Source organism: Dermochelys coriacea, chromosome 5, assembly GCF_009764565.3.
Source record: "Dermochelys coriacea isolate rDerCor1 chromosome 5, rDerCor1.pri.v4, whole genome shotgun sequence".
Classification (NCBI taxonomy): Eukaryota; Metazoa; Chordata; order Testudines; family Dermochelyidae; genus Dermochelys; species Dermochelys coriacea.
In genome coordinates this window covers 135,625,686-135,647,687 of record NC_050072.1, presented here as the reverse complement: position 1 = coordinate 135,647,687, position 22,002 = coordinate 135,625,686, and positions in this window count along the sequence as shown.

The following is a 22,002-nucleotide window of genomic DNA, read 5'->3' as shown; positions in this document are numbered from 1 at the left end:
AAAAGTTTTTCCTAATATCCAATCTAAACCTCCCCCATTGCAACTTGAGACCATTACTCCTCGTTCTGTCATCTGCTACCATTGAGAACAGTCTAGAGCCATCCTCTTTGAAACCCCCTTTCAGGTAGTTGAAAGCAGCTATCAAATCCCCCCTCATTCTTCTCTTCTGCAGACTAAACAATCCCAGCTCCCTCAGCCTCTCCTCGTAAGTCATGTGCTCTAGACCCCTAATCATTTTTGTTGCCCTTCGCTGTACTCTTTCCAATTTATCCACATCCTTCTTGTAGTGTGGGGCCCAAAACTGGACACAGTACTCCAGATGAGGCCTCACCAGTGTCGAATAGAGGGGAACGATCACGTCCCTCGATCTGCTCGCTATGCCCCTACTTATACATCCCAAAATGCCATTGGCCTTCTTGGCAACAAGGGCACACTGCTGACTCATATCCAGCTTCTCGTCCACTGTCACCCCTAGGTCCTTTTCCGCAGAACTGCTGCCGAGCCATTCGGTCCCTAGTCTGTAGCGGTGCATTGGATTCTTCCATCCTAAGTGCAGGACCCTGCACTTATCCTTATTGAACCTCATTAGATTTCTTTTGGCCCAATCTTCCAATTTGTCTAGGTCCTTCTGTATCCTATCCCTCCCCTCCAGCGTATCTACCACTCCTCCCAGTTTAGTATCATCCGCAAATTTGCTGAGAGTGCAATCCAGTAGAATTCATTTTTAAGGAACAAAGATTCTAGTTCCCTGCAAACATCTTTACTAATAAAACAAAAAACAAAACAGAAGCTAATTCAGAAGCCAGAAAAAACAGGGCCAATTTCAGAGGTAATGGTGCTTTAATTGTGCAGTGACCTCAATGTAAAACTGGTGAAATCAAACAGACATTAAAATGATTAAACCTAATTCACTCTGAGCACCTTCTGCATTGATCGTTGGGCTAACTGCATCTCTGGTGGAACTCGATTGAAATCCCTCTGTGTTTAACACTTCTGCAGAAAGCGATGAAGTGAGCTGTAGCTCACGAAAGCTTATGCTCTAATAAATTTGTTAGTCTCTAAGGTGCCACAAGTACTCCTTTTCGATTTCCTGGCTGACATTGTTGATTTTGTATGCTTACACTTTTTTGACAATAATTTCCATTTTGATATCTATGAAACCAGGATATCTATGAAACCAACTCCCTTTGGCTGTTTTACTACACAGGAATTTGATGATAGTTCTAGTGATAATTCCTAATTTCATATATTTTTTTAAAAATACTGTTTTAAAAACTTTTAACATCTTTGAATTTTTTATGTGCAATCTGAGCTACATTTAAAAACAAAACAATGCAATGTGCAATTTTCCTGCTCTTGGCCTAAACCACAGGCTTAAACTGATCCTCATGCACCTGGAGGACCCAACCAATATCAGGCTCTAGACTGCTAGGAATTGTGCATACACATAGTGAGAGACAGTCTCTGCGCTACAGTCCAAATACACAGGCCAAAGGATGGGAGGGGAAAGAAAGCCATAGAGAAGAGAAGTGACAACTCAAGAATGATCTCATTTTACAGAGGGAGAACCAAGGTATCTAGAGATTAAGTGACTTGTCCAAGGTCATAGTGGGAGTTTGTGGCAGAGACAGGAATTAAATGAAATTGTCTCAGTGCCCAGTCTAATGCTTCAGACACAGGTTCCATATGCCAAACTCCCATAGTTTTCAATGGCAGTTTTTTTTGACACTGAAGGAGTGCTGTGTTGGGCCATTTGCCTTTCAAATAAAGTTAGGGTACCAAAAATAGACTGATAAGGTAACAAATATACTATCATGGAACAGCAGCTTCTGGTTTAAATTTGAAACATTTCCACTGAGACCACTTTTTGGTGGAACACTGTGTTTCTGAACTCAATGACATTTTTCACGAACAGAGTTGGCTTTTCATGGAAAAAATTGATTTTTCATTGAGAAACAGAATGCCTGAAAACTGAAACGAGTGCAGTGATGCATGACCTCCCCTCACCAAAAGGCAGGGCATCACGAGAGGTATAGTCCAACCAGGAAACCTGTTATGAAAAGGGAAATGGGGAGATAGTTAACTGAACTATGACTCCTATAAGGCACTCCAATAAAAATATTGTGGGTGTCAATTTTTCATACAAAACTCAAAATTTTCTGTGGAGAATTTAAATGAATTTTTTAAAAAAATCAAAGTTTGCTATGGGGAACAACATGGGAACTTTGGAGAACATCATTTTTCTAACCAGCTCTAGTCTTAAGGCTTGAAAAATATTCAAAGGCTTGTTGACTTATTATATTTTACAGTTCTTTTCCCATAAAAGTAATAGAGGCTGTTTGCTTTGTGACTCATGTGTTCTCACATTCCAGAATGTAACATCGCTCAAACTAGTGTTAGTTCTGCAGCAATCATGCACATTCTCTCCATTCACTACTTTTTTTTGTGTGCACTGACATACGAAATGCATCCTGCACAGAGGACACTGCCCATGACCAGTGTGGTGGCCAGCCTGGACTCCCTCACCCTGCTTGCTGTGCCACAACTAGGCCTGGTTGTGTTACTGGTTGTGATTAATTTATCCATGAGTTAGACACTTTTTTTCTGCACCAACAAATTCTCTGGCTCTGACGCCACTCATCTCCTGTACAATGCTCTGCAGGTGGCTGCAGAGCTGAGCTCTATCTTGCCCAGGAAGAGCAAGAACATCCTGTTCTTTGGGACACTAAAATCTTGCTCTCCCCCTTGCATGGAGAAGACACAAGATCCCCCACCAGTGAGCCCTTCACGCCGTTGAATACAGGCTGAATTGACTCCTCAATTCTCACTGAAGGGAAGGAATGCAGTATTGAGTTCAATGGGTGAAATCTTGACCCTACGGAAGCCAGTGGGGGTTTTATGATTGACTTCAGTGGGGACCAGATTTCACCTAATGTGTATAAAACTTTTTGAAAACAAGAGAAGAAAAGTCATGCTCTTTGCATTGTTTTCTTTTTCTTAAAATCAGTTTCAGCATGCGAAAATATTAGACCAGGAGCTAACTTTTCAAAAATACATTTTTCAAAAGAGACTTCAGCATTTACAAGCCTAAGGGCTTGTCTACATGGAGCAGTAATACCCTCTACAGACGTGTGATTTCTCAAGCGCACTAATGCCTTGTGCATTAATTGATCTGTTTAGACCCTGTCAGTATGCACAAAAGTTTCCTTAGTGTAAAAATATAATTAGGAAGGCCAAAAAAGAGGAGGACAGGTCATCAATGGCTATTAGCCAGGATGGGCAGGGATGGTATCTCTAGCCTGTTTGCCAGAAGCTGGGAATGGGTGACAGGGGATAGATCACTTGATAATTAACTGTTCTGTTCATTTCCTCTGGGCCAACTGGCATTGGCCACTGTCGGAAGACAGGATACTGGGCTAGATGGACCTTTGGTCTGATCCAGGATGGCCATTCTTATGTTATGTTCTAGTAGTGTGCTTTAACATAATACTGTTTCAAACAGCACTATGGTAAAGTGCACTAGCATGGTCTACACTGACCAATTAATGTGCAACATGTGAGTTTGCTTTTGAAATCATATCCTTGTAGAATGCATCACCCCACTGTGTAAACAAGTTTCACGGAAAGTCAATGGGACTTAAACTCTTAAATGTCTAAGTCACTTATGAAAATGGGATTTAGGTGCTTTTGGAAATTTTTTGCTACCTTTATAGTTGATCAAAAACAGACACAATTTTTCACATACAAAATCTCTCTCTAAAGGTTTCCCCGTTTTGTTTCTTTGTTGTTTCAAATTTTTTAAAACTCTCACTCGGCTGTAACATTTAAAGAAGAATTTTTCCAGAGAGCATTTAGAAATGCCTGTCATTATTTCTGGAATGTCCATTAGGCTTGGCATCGCTCTCAGTGGGGCTACTGTATTAAGTCACTGGGCTGCCACATAGACATAGGGATGTGAGCTGGTGGTCCCAATGCAGTACTAGGCCCTTGGTGAGTACAATGAAAGGAACAGTCTAATTGGATTTGGCCAGTGGTATTGACTTGTGTTAAAGCTATTAGTTTGCAGTCTATAATACAATACGTCAGTGGCACATAGTGGGGTACATGAAACACATTCAAGTACCAGCTATTCCCTCTGCTTTGGGATACACACATGGACACACATGCACACACAAACAAAAGGTGCAAGGAAAAAAGAATATCTTAGGTGGTTATATGACCCTCATCAGGGTAGTATCTCAGCACCGCACAATATTTAATAGATTTATACTCACCACACCGCCCTGAGAAATGCTATTATCCCTATTTTACAGATGAGGAACTAAGGCATAGAGAGGATAAGTGACTTTCGCAAAGGTCACACATGAACTCTGTTGTGGAGTAAGGAATTAGACTTTAATTAGACTTTAAGGTCAGAAGGGACCATTATGATTGTCTAGTCTGACCTCCTGCACAACGCGGGCCACAAAATCTCACCCACCCACTCCTGTAACAAACTTCTAACTATATCTGAGCTATTGAAGTCCTCAAATTGTGGTTTAAAGACTTGAGGTACAGAGAATCCTCCAGCAAGTTACCCATGCCCCACACTGCAGAGGAAGGTGAAAAAACCCCCAGGGCCTCTGCCAATCTGCCCTGGAGGAAAATTGCTTCCTGACCCCAAATATGGCGATCAGCTAAACCCTGAGCATGTGGGCAAGATTCACCAGCCAGACACCCAGGAAAGAATTCTCTGTAGTAACTCAGATCTCACCCCATCTAACATCCCATCACAGGCCATTGGGCATATCTACCACTTAATAGTTGAAGATCAATTAACTGCCAAAATTAGGCTATCCCATCATATCATCCCTTCCATAAATTTATCAAGCTTAGTCTTGAAGTCAGATATGTCTTTTGCCCCCACTGCTTTCCTTGGAAGGCTCTTCCAGAACTTCATTCCCCTGATGGTTAGAAACCTTCGTCTAATTTCAAGTTTAAATTTCCTGATGGCCAGTTTATATCCATTTGTTCTACTGAGCTTAAAAAATTCTTCTCCCTCTGTGGTATTTATCCCTCTGATATATTTATAGAGAGCAATCATATCTCCCCTCGGCTTTCTTTTGGTTAGGCTAAACAAGCCAAGCTCTTTGAGCCTCCTTTCATAAAATGGGTTTTCCATTCCTTGGATTATCCTAGTAGCCCTTCTCTGTACCTTTTCCAGTTTGAATTCATGCTTCTTAAACATGGGAGACGAGAACTGCACACAGTATTCCAGATGAGGTCTCACCACTGCCTTGTATAACGGTACTAACACCTCCTTATCTCTACTGGAAATACCTCGCCTGATGCATCCCAAGACCACATTAGCTTTTTTCACGGACATATCACATTGGCAGCTCATAGTCATCCTGTGATCAACCAATACTCTGAGGTCCTTCTCCTCCTCTGTTACTTCCAAGTGATGCAACCCCAGTTTATAACAAAAATTCTTGTTATTAATCCCTAAATGCATGACCTTGCACTTTTCACTATTACATTTCATCCTATTACTATTACTTCAGTTTACAAGGTCATCCAGATCTTCCTGTATGATATCCTGGTCCTTCTAAGTATTGGCAATACCTCCCAGCTTTGTATCATCTGCAAACTTTATTAGCACATTCCTGCTTTTTGTGCCAAGGTCAGTAATAAAAAGATTAAATAAGATTGGTCCCAAAACCGATCCCTGAGGAACTCCACTAGTAACCTCCTTCCAGCCTGACAGTTCACCTTTCAATGTGACCTGTGTAGTCTCCCCTTTAACTAGTTCCTTATCCACCTTTCAATTTTCATATTGATCCCCATCTTTTCCAATTTAGCTAATAATTCCCCATGTGGAACCATATCAAACGCCTTACTGAAGTCGAGGTAAATTAGATCCACTGCATTTCCTTTGTCTAAAAAATCTGTTACATTCTCAAAGAAGATCACGTTGGTTTGACACGATCTACCTTTTGTAAAACCATGTTGTATTTTGTCCCAATTACTATTGACCTCAATGTTCTTAATTACTTTCTCCTTCAAAATTTTTTCCAAGACCTTGCATACTACAGATGTCAAACTAACAGGCCTGTCGGTACCCAGATCACTTTTTTTCCCCTTTCTTAAAAATAGGAACTATGTTAGCAATTCTCCAGTCATACAGTACAACCCCTGAGTTTACAGATTCATTAAAAATTATTGCTAATGGGTTTGCAATTTCATGTACCAGTTCCTTTAATATTCTTGGATGAAGAAAATCCAGGCCCCCCGATTTAGTCCTGTAGTGAGGTGATGACTTACTGGCTTGACACCTCCTGCTGGTCGTCCTGGGAATTAGCTCTCCAGCCTCTGGAGCCCAGTGTCCCTCCTGGACCCCAGTGCCCCTTACCTTGGGGTTCTGCCCTCTCCAGTACCTCCACAGTCTCTGGGTCTCCCCTCCCCAGCGAATCCCCAACCCTCTATCCCCACCTTGCCTCAGTGGCTACTGCCAGTCATCGTCTAGCCCCCGCTCACTGGGGCAGCCTGCAGCCTGTAATGGCCACTCATCACTGGTAAGGGGGGGGGGCCTGGACCTGCTGCCTTTCCCTACAGCCCAATACCTGCTTTGGCCTTCTACCAGGCCATAGCCTGGGAGGTTGCCAGGCCTGAGCTCCCCAGCTCAGCCTGCCCCTTCCCCAGTACTGCTCCTAGGCAGCCAGGTCCATCTCCCTCCAAGGCTGGAGAGAGACTGACCTAGCTCCTGCCTAGCAGCCATTTTATAGGGCCAGCTGTGGCCTGATTGGGGGGTGGCCTCAACTGTGGCTGCCTCCCCAATCAGCCCAGCCTGTTGGCTCCCCCAGGGCAGCCCCTTCCCAGGGCTATTTTAACCCCTTCAGGGTTACTGAAGGAGCTGGGTGACTGCCCCACTACAAGTCCCATTAAGCTGTTAGAGTTTGGCTTCCATCTCAGATGTGGTAATATCTACCTCCATATCCTCCTTCCCATTTGTCGTCCTACCATTATCCCTAAGCTCCTCATTATCCTCATTAAAGACTGAGGCAAAGTATTTGTTTAGATATTGGCCATGCCTTGATTATCCTTAACCTCCACTCCATCCTCAGTGTTTAGTGGTCCAACTTCTTCTTTCTTTTTTTTTGGTCTTATTTATATGGCTATAGAACCTTTTACTGTTGGTTTTAATTCCCTTTGCAAGATCCAAATCTACATGGATTTTGGCCTTTCTCACTTTATTCCTACATGTTCTGACCTCAATAAGGTAGCTTTCCTTGCTGATCCTTCCTATCTTCCACTCCTTGTTGCTTTCTGCTTTTTCTTAATCACCTCTCTAAGGTGCTTGCTCATCCAGCTTGGTCTACAACTCCTGCCTATGAATTTTTTCCCCTATCTTGGGATGCAGACTTCCGATAGCTTCTGCAGCTTTGACTTGAAGTAATTCCAGCCCTTCTCTGTTTTTAGATCTACAAGTTCTTCAGTCCAATCCACTTCCCCAACTAATTTCCTTCATGTTTTAAAGTTAGCTCTTTTGAAACCAAAAACCCTAATCACAGATCTATTTTTGTTAATCCTTCCATTTAATTTGAACTGAATTAGCTCATGATCGCTTGAACCAAGGTTGTCCCCTACAACCATTTCTTCTATGAGGTACTCACTACTCACCAAAACCAAATCTAAAATGGCATCTCCTCTTGTTGGTTCAGCAACTACTTGGTGAAGGAATCCATCAGCTATCACATCCAGGAAAATCTGAGCCCTATTATTATTACTAGCACTTGTCCTCCAGTCTGTATCTGGGAAGTTAATGTCTCCCATGATCACACAATTCCCATTAGTATTTACTTCATTAAAAACATTAAAGAGGTCTCTATCCATATCCAGATCGGATCCCTGCAGTCTATAGCACACCCCAAGCACTATCACGGGAGGACTCTAGTAGCTTTCTTCCCCAATGTGATTTTTGCCCAGATAGACTCTGTCTTATCCATTCCATCACTTCTTATTTCTTTACATTCTACCTCATCATTGATATACGTACTACTCTACCATCTTTGCCTTTATTTCTGTCTTTCCTAAACAGCACATACCCTTCATGTAGTCCAGTCATGAGTACTATTCCACCATGTTTCTGTTATCCCCATAATATCTGATTTCACTTCCTGCACCAGTAGCTCTAGTTCCTCCATTTTGTTATCTAGGCTCCTTGCATTAGTGTACAAACATCTTAATTTTTGCTGTTTGGCCTCGCTCACATTCTTTACCCAATTAGGCACAGACATTCTACTGCCAGTATCACCTATTAGACTGGTATGTACACTATCCTTCCTCCTTATGTCCATTCTCCTACCCACGGCTGTATCCTTTCTTACTTCGTTTTCTTCCCTCTCAATGTTAAAATCCAGCGTGGAGATTACTGGACATCTCCCAATCATCTCCCCCAAATTCCTAGTTTAAAGCTCTCTTGATCAGTTGTGCCAGCCTCCATCCTAGAAGTCTATTTCCCTCCTCACTCAGGTGAAGTCCATCCTAAGAGAACAGTCCTCTGTCCATGAATGCTTCCCAGTGGCCACACATCCCAAAGACCTCCTTATAGCACCAGTGCCTGAGCCATCTGTTGAGCATCATAATTTTGTCACACCTTTGTTGCCCTTCTCTAGGAACATGGATCTTTAAAGTCTGATTAGTGATTAGTGATTAGTACACTAATCACTGGATCCTTTATGTTTGTTTAAAGAAAGCTTCAGCAGAGACATCCACAAGAAGACGATCCAACGGAGAAATTTTAATCTGTTTCAACATTCATTGTTGTTTTCCATTTTCCCAGCATTCGTGTAGTTTAGTTTATACTGTCACATAGTAAGTTCAACATTAAATCAAAGTACTTAGCATATGCTTAACTTCAGGCTTGATTCAGTGCTTTACTGAGTAGGAATGGACTGAGTGCTTGCATATGCACAGAAGTTGCATTGGTTTAAAAACTGATTTTGTGAAACTGATGCAAAACCCTATTTTGATTTTCTTATTCTATTTTAAGAGTGGTTCATTTTGATTTAGCTTAAATTGGTAAGGAATTAACTTAAAGTATATGAATATAAGCCACTAAAAGACAAAATAAGAGTGTCTACATACCAACTTGCCCTGGTTTAATTAAATCACTTTAATGACACATCTTTAGTTAAATCAGTGCATATTTGTATGTAGACAAGCCCTAAGCATGCATTTACAGATAAGCAGGTGCTTAAGTGTTTTGCTGTGTATGTGTCTGGTACACGGTTCTCTCAGGTTTTTTTTCTCCATTTTTTGTCTGTTTCAGCAATAATTGCATTATACACGTTATGCACATGAATAACAATTATAGTTACATCAATTGCATTTAGCGTAAAGTACTCCATCCCTCAAGTTAATAGCGGTGCATTCAAATGGCTATTAATGGAAAACACTCTGCCTAACTGTAGTTATGGATAACAACTTGTATTAGGATGAGAAAATTGGTTCTGGAGTTGCTGAAATGATTTTAAATAATTCAGTTCATAAAGGTCGTCTATAAAATTAACATACCTTCCATTTCTTCAAATCAGAATTACCATCCCAAAGGGACTGCCAATTTAAATTACACTTTCTGACAGACGGCCAGTTTGAGGAGGCAAAATAAAATGAAAATTGTCAGCTTCCTCTTTATAAAGCATTGGAAATTAGATCATTTCATGTAGATTCCTCTGTAGATCCCAAAATGCTATACAAAGGAAGATATGTATCATTACTGTGAGGACATTAAAGAATGGGGAGGTGACTTCTCCAAGTCACTCAGCAGGTCAGTGGCAGAGCCAGGAATCTACCCAATTCTCCTGAACCACCCCGAGTCCAGTGTTTTATCCAACCACTAGATAATATTCCACCCAAACTAGCTACTGAGAAATCAATGACACATTTTGATTATTATTTGTTATTATTAATATAAAGCTTACTTTATAACCGCTTTGAAAAGTCCTGATTCACATTTCTTTCTAATGGGAAAGGAAATCTGTTTAATTATACACTGAGGGTATGTCTACACTACAAAATTAGATCAAATTTATAGAAGTCGATTTTTTAGAAAGTGATTTTATACAGTCGATTGTGTGTGTCCCCACTTAAGGCCATTAAGACCATTAAGTCGGCGGAGTGCGTCTGCAGTACCGAGGCTAGCGTCGACTTCCGGAGTGTTGCATTGTGGGTAGCTATCCCACAGCTCCACTGCCTATTGGAATTCTGGGTTGAGACCCCAATGCCTGATGAGTCAAAAACATTGTTGCGGGTGGTTCTGGGTACATATCATCAGGCCCCCCTTCCCTCACTCCCTCCGTGAAAGCAACGGCAGACAATCGTTTCGCGCCTTTTTTTCTGAGTTACCCATGCAGATGCCATACCACGTTAAGCATGGAGCCCGCTGAGCTCACCATCACCGTACGTCTCCTGGGTGCTGGCAGACGCGGGACTGCATTGCTACACAGCAGCAGCAACCCATTGCCTTGTGGCAGCAGACGGTGCAGTATGATTGGTATCTGTCCTTGTCGTCTCCTGGGTGCTCTTGGCCGGCCTTGATGAGGTCGGTTGGGGCACCTGGGCAGACATGGGTGCTCCTAGCAGACCTCCATAAGGTCTGTCAGGGGTGCCCGGACATAAATGGGAGTGACTCAGGTCATTCTCTTCTTTAAGTTTTGTCTAATGGAGATTCAGTCCTGCCTGGAATATTGGCAGAGGGATAGCTCGGTGGCTTGAGCATTGGCCTGCTAAACCCAGGGTTGTGAGCTCAATCCCTGAGGGGGCTATTCTGCCTCAGGCTGCACTCCCAGCCAGCAGCACTGTAAGCACCCAGGAGATGACGACGGCTAGCAGTTGTACCATACTGTCTACTGCCAGCCTACCCCTTGCTTCCCCGTCCCTCCCTCTGTGAAAGCAATGGCCGACAATCGTTTCATGCCTTTTTCTGTGTGGGAGCCATATTGCTGTCAGCATCGTCATCCACCCGCCGCTTCTGCTACCACTCTGCTCTCCTGCTCACGCCATTCCATGGCAAGCATGGAGCCTGCTCAGATCATCACGGCAGTTGTGATTGCTCTAAACACCATGTGCATTATCCAGCACTAGATGCAGAACCAGAACCAGAACCAGGTGAGGAGGCAACAGCAGCGCGGTAAGGAGAGTGATGAGGACATGGACGCAGACTTCTCTCAAAGTATGGACCCCAGCAATTTGGCCATCCTGGTGGCAATGGGCAGGCTCATGCCATGGAATGTTAATTCTGGGCCCGGGAAACAAGCACAGACTGGTGGGACCGCATAATGTTGCAGGTCTTGGACAATGCCCAATGGCTGCAAAACTTTCGCATGCATAAGGACACTTTCATGGAACTTTGTGACTTGCTTTCCCCTGCCCTGAAGTGCCAGAATACCAAGATGAGAGCAGCCCTTACAGTTCACAAGCGAGTGCTGATAGCCCTCTGGAAACTTGCAATGCCAGACAGCTACCAATCAGTTGGGAATCAATTTGGAGTGGGCAAATCTACTGTGGGGGCTGCTGTGATCCAAGTAGCCAACGCGACCACTGAGCTGCTGCTATCAAGGGTAGTGACTCTGGGAGATGTGCAGGTCATAGTGGATGGCTTTGCTTCAATGGGATTCCCTATTGTGGTTGGGCGATAGATGGAACGCATATCCCTATCTTGGGACCAGACCACCAAGGCAGCCAGTACATGAACAAGCACTGGTAGATCACAAGGGACATTTCACCAACATCAACATGGGATGGCCGGGAAAGGTACATGACACTCGCATCTTCAGGAAGTCTGGTCTGTGGGAATGGCTGCAGCAAGGGACTTACTTTCCAGACCAGAAAATAACCGTTGGGGATGTTGAAATGCCTATAGTTATCCCTGGGGACCCAGCCTACCCCTTAATGCCATGGCTCATGAAGCCATACACAGGCATCCTGAACAGTAGTCAGGAGCTGTTCAACTACAGGCTGAGCAAGTGCAGAATGGTGGTAGAATGTGCATTTGGATGTTTAAAAGTGCGCTGTGGCAGTTTACTGACTCGGTTAGACCTCAGTGAAACCAATATTCCCATCGTTATTACTGCTTGCTGTTTGCTCCACAATATCTGTGAGAGTAAGTGGGAGACGTTTATGGTGGGGTGGGAGGTTGAGGCAAATCGCCTGGCCGCTGATTATGTGGAGCTAGACACCAGGAAGGTTAGAAGAGCACAGCAGGGCTCAGTGCGCATCAGCGAAGCTTTGAAAACCAGTTTCAGGGCTGACCAGGCTATGGTGTGACAATTCGGTTTGTTTCTTCTTGATGAAAACCCGCCCCATTGGTTCACTCTACTTCCCTGTAAGCCAACTGCTCTCCCCTCCCCGCTTTGATTACTGCTTGCAGAGGCAATAAAGTCATCGTTGTTTCAAATTCATGCATTCTTTATTAATTGGTCACACAAATGGGGGGATAATTGCCAAGGTAGCCTGGGAGGGGCAGGGGAGAAGGGAAGCGCCGGGTGGGGTGGTGGAGGAGGGAAGGACAAGGCAACACTGCACTTCAAAACTTGCCAGCCTTCTGTTGCTTGGGCAGTCCTCTGGGGTGGAGTGGTTGGGTGCCCAGAGGCCCCCCCACCACATTCTTGGGCATCTGGGTGAGGAGGCTATGCAACTTGGGGAGGAGGGCAGTTGGTTACACACAGGCTGCAGCAGTGGTCTGTGCCTTTCTTGCACCTCAACCATACGCCAGAGCATATCCGTTTGATCCTCCAGCAGCCTCAGCATTGCATCCTGCCTCCTCTCATCACGCTGATGTCACCTCTCCTCTCGCTTGTCCCTCCTGTCCTCTCGCTTGTCCTTCCTGTCCTTGCATTCATTTTGTGTTTTCCTGGACTCTGACATTGTCTCCCTCCATGCATTGTGCTGGGCTCTTTCAGTGTGGGAGGACTGCATGAGTTCAGAGAACATTTCATTGCGAGTGTTTTTTTTTCGGCTTCTAATCTTTGATAGCCTCTGGGACAGAGATGATACATGGAGCGATGAAACATTTGCAGCTGCGGGAGGGAAAAAAGGGAGATTAGTCTTTAAAAAGAGACATTTTAGAGAACAATGGGTAGACTCTTTCACGGTGTACCAAGCTGTTAACATTACATAGCACGAGTGTTTTCTTTATAAGGTCACATTTTGCCTCTTATATCGAGGGCCCGCCAGTATGGTGTGAGAGATCACACCACTCAGGACTGGCGGGCAACAGAATTCGGCTTGCAGGCAGCCATGGTAAGCCACAGTCTTTTGGCTTCTTTAACCTTCCTAACATGTGGGAATGGTTTCAAACAGCAGCACCCCCATTGCCCATACTAAGCACCCATTGGGTTGGCCCTTTAAAAGCAGGGGCTGCAGTTTTTGGGTTAATGTGCAGCACAAACCCAACTAACCCCCCACCTCGCAATTCTCTGGGATGATGGCTTCACCCCGTTCCCCCCACTGCGTGGCTAACAGCGGGGATGATTTCTGTTCAACCACTGGCAAACAGCCCAGCAGGAATGGCCACCTCTGAATGTCCCCTTAATAAAATTCCCCTATTTCAACCAGGTGACCATGAATGATGTCACTCTCCTGCGGATAACACAGAGAGATAAAGAATGGATGTTGCTTGAATGCCAGCAAACATGGGACCATACGCTGCCATGCTTTGTTGTGCAATGATTCCACACTATGTGCTGCTGGCCTGCCATGGTAAAGTGGCCTACCATGGAGGATACAATAAGGCTGCACTCCCCAGAAACCTTTTGCAAAGGCTTTGGGAGTGCCTCCAGGAGAGCTTCATTGAGATATCCCTGGAGGATTTCTGCTCCATCCCCAGACACTTTAACAGACTTTTCCAGTAGCTGTACTGGCCTCAAATGCATCCCAAGTTTTCAGGGCAAATTAATCATTAAACACGCTTGCTTTTAAAACATGTATTATATTTACAAAGGTACACTCACCAGAGGTCCCTTCTCCACCTTCTAGGTCCAGGAGCCCGCCTTTGGTGGGTTGTGGGGGGTACTAGATCCAGGGCGAGAAACAATTCCTGGCTGTCTGGGGAAAACGGTTTTTCCGCTTGCTTGCTGTGCTTCAACCTCTCCCTCCTCCTCCTCATCTTCCTTGTCTCCAAAATCCGCATCCCTGTTGCGTGAGAGTCTATTGACGGAGTCCACGCACAGGGTTGGGATAGTTGTAGGTGCATGCCTAGAATGGCATGCAGCTCATCATAGAAGCAGCATGTCTGGGGCTCTGACCTGGAGTGGCCATTTGCCTCTCTGGTTCTTTGGTAGGCTTGCCTGAGCTCCTTAAGTTTCAGGCGGCACTGTTGCGGGTCCCTGTGATAGCCTCTGTCCTTCATGCCCTTGGAGATTTTTTCAAATATTTTGGCATTTTGTCTTTTCGAATGTAGTTCTGATAGCACGGATTTGTCTCCCTATACAGCGATCAGATCCAGTACCTCCCGTTCGGGCCATGCTGGAGCTCTTCTGCAATTCTGGGACTGCATGGTCACCTGTGCTCATCAGCTCGCCACGCTGCCCAAACGGGGGAAATGAGATTCAAAAGTTCGAGGGGCTTTTCCTGTCTACCTGGCCAGTGCATCTGAGTTGAGAGTGCTGTGCAGAGTGGTCACAATAAAGCACTCTGGGATAGCTCCCGGAGGCCAATACCATCGAATTGAGTCCACATTACCCCAAATTGGACCCAGCAAGGTTGATTTCAGCGCTAATCCACTCGTTGGGGAGGAGTACAGAAACTGGTTTTAAGAGCCATTAAAGTCGGAAAAAATGGCTTCATGGTGTGGACGAGTGCAGGGCTAAACTGATCTAATGCTGCTAAATCCGACCTAAACTTGTAGTGTAGACCAGGGTTGATATTTCACATCATTAATTGTCAAAATGGCAGTTTACCACTTGATTGGGTGTTACGATTAATGATTTATGATTAATGATTTATTATTATTATTTTAAAAGGTAAAAATGTCCCATCCTGGATATATGGGACTTTTTCTGCTTGAATTAAGTTTACTCTTAGTAATGTTGCATGTCACATTGTCAGAGGCCATTAGTATATAGGGTCAGTTCGTGACACCTGGATATGCATTCCATCTTGCCACCCAAAACAATTACTAGGCATCATGATCTCCTGCTGCAGCAGAGAAGCCAACAGCTGCTTCCACAGGTTGTTCAAATTTCACCCCTTTTTTCAACCATCTGCAGTCGCAGGTAATTGTTTAACTTTTGATCCTTGGGAAACTTGTAAGTGATATACTGTAAAAACCAGCACAAGTGATGATCCTTTTTGGTAATATCCAGTCTTAAGGGACCAAACTATCCATCCTCAATATGTTGACTACACTTATTGTGACGTTTATAAAGGTCATTATGAAATTAACTGTCATCAGTTTCTCATTTGGTCACTTAAGACAAGTTACACGTTACTTTATTTTCACCTGTAAGGAATCTATCTTTTCACAGAGTGCTCAGTACTTCTATGGTGCATTTCATTTGATTATCCCAGTACACTTTACAAACATTAATTAATGTAGACTACTGAGGAAGCTAAGTATTGCAGTCACCATTTTTCAGATTGGATAACTAAGGCCCAAAGAAAATTCCTAGATTCCAAGGCCAGAAGGGAGCATTGTGATCGTCTAGTCTGACCTCTTGTATAACACAGGCCAGAGAACTTCCCCAAAATAATTCCTAAGACATATCTTTTTAAAAAAACATCCAATCATGATTTAAAAGTTGCCACTGATGAAGAATCCACCATAACCCTTGGTAATTGTTCCAATGGTTAATTACCCTCACTGTCAAACATTTCCACCTTGTTTACAGTTTGAATTTGTCTAGCTTCAACTTTCAGCCATTGCATCATGCTATATTGCTAATCTCTGCTGGATTGAAGAGCCATTATGAAATATTGGTTTCCCATTTAGTTACGTATAGAATCATAGAATCTCAGGGTTGGAAGGGACCACAGGAGGTCATCTAATCCAACCCCCTGCTCAAACCAGGACCAATCCCCCACTAAATCATCCCAGCCAGGGCTTTGTCAAGCCTGACCTTAAAAACCTCTAAGGAAGGAGATTCCACCACCTCCTTAGGAAACGCATTCCAGTGTTTCACCACCCTCCTAGTGAAAAAGTTTTTCCTAATATCCAACCTAAACCTCCCCCACTGCAACTTGAGACCATTACTCCTCGTTCTGTCATCTGCTACCACTGAGAACAATCTAGATCCATCCTCTTTGGAACCCCCTTTCAGGTAGTTGAAAGCAGCTCTCAAATCCCCCCTCATTCTTCTCTTCCGCAGACTAAACAATCCCAGTTCCCTCAGCCTCTCCTCATAAGTCATGTGTTCCAGTCCCCTCATCATTTTTGTTGCCCTCCGTGGGACTCTTTCCAATTTTTCCACATACTTCTTGTAGTGTGGGGCCCAAAACTGGTACTCCACACAGTACTCCAAATGAGGCCTCACTAATGTCGAATAAAGGGGAACAATCAAGTCCCTCAATCTGCTGGCAATGCCCCTACTTATACATCCCAAAATGCCATTGGCCTTCTTGGCAACAATGGCACACTGTTGACTCATATCCAGCTTCTCGTCCACTGTAACCCCTAAGTCCTTTTCTGCAGAACTGCTGCCGAGCCATTTGGTCCCTAGTCTGTAGTGGTGCATGCGATTCTTCCGTCCTAAGTGCAGGACTCTGCACTTATCCTTGTTGAACCTCATCAGATTTCTTTTGGCCTAATCCTCTAATTTGTCTAGGGCCCTCTGTATCCTATCCCTACCCTCCATCGTATCTACCTCTCCTCTCAGTTTAGTGTCATCTGCAAACTTGCTGAGGGTGCAATCCACGCCATCCTCCAGCTCATTAATGAAGATATTGAACAAAACCGGTCCGAGGGCTGACCCTTGGGGCACAGCACTTGATACCGGCTGCCAACTAGACATGGAGCCATTGATCACTACCTGTTGAGCTTGACAATCTAGCCAGCTTTCTATCCACTTTATCGTCCATTCATCCAGCCCATACTTTAACTTACTGGCAAGAATACTGTGGGAGACCGTGTCAAAAGCTTTGCTTAAGTCAAGGAATGACATGTCCACTGCTTTCCCCTCATCCACAGAGTCAGTTATCTTGTCATAGAAGGCAATTAGATTAGTCAGGCATGACTTGCCCTTGGTGAATCCATGCTGACTGTTCCTGATCACTTTCCTCTCCTCTAAGTGCTTCAGAATTGATTCCTTGAGGACTTGCTCCATGATTTTTCCAGGGACTGAGGTGAGCATGCCTGGCCTGTAGTTCCCTGGATCCTCCTTCTTCCCTTTTTTAAAGATGGGCACTACATTAGCCTTTCTCCAGTCGTCCGGGACCTCCCCCAATCAGCATGAGTTTTCAAAGATAATGGCCAATGGCTCTGCAATCACATCCACCAACTCCTTTAGCACTCTCAGATGCAGCACATCCGGCCCCATGGACTTGTGCTCTTCCAGCTTTTCTAAATATAGACTGAAATCAAGTCACATTCATATTCTCTTTGTTAAGCTAAATAGATTGAACTCCTTGAACCAATCAGTATAAAGCATGTTTTCTAATCCTGTAATCATTTTCTGAACCCACTCCAATTTATCAACATCCTTCTTGAACTGTGAACACCAGAACTGGATATATTATTCCAGCAGGGGGTGCACCAGTGCCAAATACAGAGATGAAATAACCTCTCTGCTCCTAATTGAGATTCCCCTGTTCATGCCTCTCAGAATTGCATTAGCTCTTTTGGCCACAGTGATGCACTGAGAGTTCACGTATAACTTCTTAGCCATCACAACCCTGATTTTTTTCAGAGTCACTGCTCCCCAGGAATAGGGCCCCCAATCCTGTAAGTATGGCCTATATTACTTGTTTCTAGACATATACACTTACATTTAGATGTTTTAAAACACATACTGTTTGCTTGCACCTGGCATACCAAGTGATCCACATCACTCTGTACCAATGACCTGTACTCTTCATTATTTACCACTCCCCCAATTTTTGTGTCATCTGCAAACTTTATCGTGATGATTTTCTCTTTTCTGCCAGGCCATTAATTAAAATGCTAAATATTGTAGGCCCAAGAACCCACTAGAAATGCACCCACACAATGATGATTCCCCATTTACATTTACATGTTGAGACCTATCAGCTGGTTTTTAATTCATTTAATGTGTGCCATATTAATTTTATATCATTCTAGTTTTTTAAGCAAAATGTCCTGCAGGACTAAGTCAAATGCCATACAGAAATCTAAGTATATTACTTTTACCAACCAAACTTTTAATCTCATCAAAAAAGTATCAGTTAGTTTGACAGATCTATTTTCCATAAACACATGTTAATTGGCATTAGTTATATTATTCTCCTTTAACTCTTTATTAATCAAGTCCCATATCAGCTGCTCCTCCTATAACTACCCAGGTCATCCCCTTTATCTTTTTTAAATATTGTCACAACACTAGCTTTCTTCCAGTCTTCTGGAACTTCCACAATGATCTAAGTTCCAAGACTTATTGAAAATCAACATTAAAGCCCAGCAAGCTCCTCAGCCAGATCCTTTAAAATTCTTGGCTGCAAGAGAGACCCACCCACCTCAGAATAGCCAATAGCTCTGTAGTTAGGGTAATCACCTAGGCTGTGAGACACCCAGGTTCAAATTCCTGATTTGGAATAGGGATTTGAATTTGTGTCTTCCACGTCCCGTAACCCACAGGCTATAAAGTCAGTCTCTCTCAATGTTGGAGCTCTTCTACTTTGTTAAGTATTAAATATTCATTGGATCAGAGAGAGATTGACTCCATAGCCCAGTGGTTCTGATGTGGATTGAAAACAAATGTTGAAACGTCAAAATATTTCATGAAATGGAGCTCTTGTTCTCCAGCCAGCCCTACTATTGAATTACTGGGAACTGAATTCAGGTCTGATTCCTAGACACAAGCCTTGACCACACAAAAGCTCATCCATTTCCCCTCTTCTTTAGCAATATGAATAAACCAGAAGAAAATCCAGAGGCTGAATTCTGCTCTCTGTCATATTCATTCAACCAAGTTGTTTCCATGGGGGTCTTGTGTGTAACTGAGAGCAGAATTTACTCTAATATATACAGCAATATGTGTATTGTCAATTCCTGTAGAAAGTGCATGAAGAGTATTTTCACAATTTTGAATCCTGTATTTATGATATTGTATCATCTGATTAATAGAATATGATATATTCTATTTTTTTTAAAGTCATTCAATTATATTCCATGACTGATGTGTAATCATCATGAAAAGTACCACATAAAGATCTCACATACCGTAGGTATGACAGGTGACTGTCAGTGCTCCATTGCACTAGGCGTGAAGATATCACTTGCCATGCAGAGGACAAACCTAAAATTGCACAAGAGCAATTACTAAATCTTCCCCACTCAAGAATCTACAGACACACCTTGCCTTCTGCAGTAAGATCAAAGAGTTATGCAAACATGTTGGTCAGGTACTTTAGAGTGCATTATCCCCAATTCACCTGGAATTTCTGAGTGACATGTCACGTGCTAATGTCCTTGCTGACATATCTAAGCTCCTCTTTGGGAAGGCACACAACTCACATTCATAGCTAAACAGAGAAAGAAAGAAGTAAATTAAGAAAGAACCTTGAACAACCAGATCCTCAGCTGGTTCAAGATCAAGGAAGAGTCAAGAGAGCAACAGCAGCCGAGGATCTGGTCAATGATTAAATTGTTATTATTAAAATCTCATTCTGACCTATATGTTTGTGAATAAATACCTCTTCACCAAGAGCTTGCTCCAATTGACTTCCCTGTGAAAGCGACTGGCTCCCAGTATAGCTTTGCCTTTTCAAAGATGATTTAACAACCTGTCTGCAAGAAAGCTCTCTATCTCATGTTCTGTACTGGCTATCTATCTTAGGTGCCAATATATGGCTGTATTACTGTAGTAACTGAGCACATCACAAATTTCACTGTGTATATGCTCTCAACACTATTGCAAGTGCTATTATTAAGGAACTGAAGCACAGAGAAGTTAAGTGACTTGCTCAAGGTCACACAGGAAATTTGTGGCAGAGGAAGGGGGTCTGCATATGGGTCTCCTAAGCCCTTAACTAGCATCATAGGCAGTAGATCACTTCTTTCTTACCTCATGTAATTGTCCTCTGGATAAGACTGGAAGTAACATGTGCAATGAGTGGAGAATATGCCATAGAGGACTGATGCTGGTGGTAAGAGAGCCACTGTGTAAATTGAGAAATATTTAGATTTTACATTCATTGTATTCATATTTAGATTTTAGTAACAGAATATGATTTTAAAAAATAAGGTAACTGGACCAAGATCAATTAGGATATTTAAGTTTTTTTATTCACCCTGAAAATGGCTGTCCAATTTTATAGCCATACATAATTAGCCCCATGCCCTATGCCTAAAGTAAGCTATGTGCCATAACAGTGAAGGGAGGATGGCTGGTTAGGGTTGTAGCTTCACATTCAGGTGACCCAGGTTCAACTCCCTGCTCTAGATCAGACGTCTTATGTGACCTTGGGCAAGTTGGTTAGTTTTTCGGTGCCTCAGTTCCCCATCAGTAATACAGGTCTAACAGCACTTCCCTATCTCACATCGGCGGGTGTTGTGAGGATAAACATGTTAAAGACTGTGAGGTGTACTGGTCCTACAGTGATAGGGGCCATGTAAGTATTTATTATAGATAGATCAGAAGAGGGGGAATTTAGCAGAGTACTGGACAGATCACCCAATTTCATGCTACCATTTAGTTGCATTTAGCAAGGAATTTCAGGTAGAAAATTAATTTCCTATTTAGCATCATGGCACATGATGTCAGTGCATCCAGGATATGTTGATCAGCAGCATGTCCAATAAGAAGAGATAAAAACAGTGAAAAAGAAATAAAGCCCAAAATCACTGTTTGTGTAAATGGGTGACATGCCATTGAACTTAATGGAGTTTCACCCTCTTGAGCAGTGTGGTGCATTCCGCCAAGAAGGCTTCTTACTTCACTTCTAAACTCTCCCTTTCTCACAAAATGCCACCCCCAGCTCCTGCTAAGCATTGTACATAGCATAGGAGGTGTTCCACAAATGTGCAGCTGGTGTGAACATTTTTTCCAATGGTCTATGGCTTTTTTGATATGGAAATATTTGCAAAATCTGTCCATTTCTGTCAAAATCTGATAAAAAAGCAAAAAATAAAAAGTGAAGGAAATTTTGATGAAAACGGAAAAAAAAATCACTGGAAAAAATTCGTTTCCCACCTTGCTCTGATTGGGAGATCCTGTGCTGTACAGCGCAAGATGCACTGCCTAGGGCAAGACAGTACAAAGGTGCCTTCTTTTGAGAGCCTTTCCTCCTTCCCAGCGCTGGCTTGTAATCTATCCCTGCCACCCTCTTCCCAGCACAAATGGGCTCTGCCTTTCCCATTCTTTTCTGCCCCTGCCCCTTATCTGCCTCCCCCAGTCACAACAGACTTTGCCTTCCAAACCCCATTCCAGCCTGAAAACCTGTGTACTCACATATACATAACACACATTTTTAATATGGGGTGAGGGGATTAATTATATAAGACAGAGCCCCTATTGAGTGGATGTACAGGGACCTCTGATGTGCTTGAACTGGCCCTCCTCACCCCGACAGAACAACGTGGGGGAAATTCAGTAAGAATTCCCCCTCATGGAATTTTCCTTCCACACACAGCTTGCCTCTGGGAAGCAGTGATCTGATCCCCTTTCCTTCTCAAAATACCACTGGACGGGCTCAGAAAGTGAGATTGATCTTTTCTCTACCATTAAGGACAAGAGAGCTTAATTGCCCATGAAATTTGTGGAATCACTTAGTAGTGTTATGGAACACGTGTATCATTTTAGATAATTATCTAATCAAAGAACAGACTGACTGAAGCCAAAGTTAAAACAA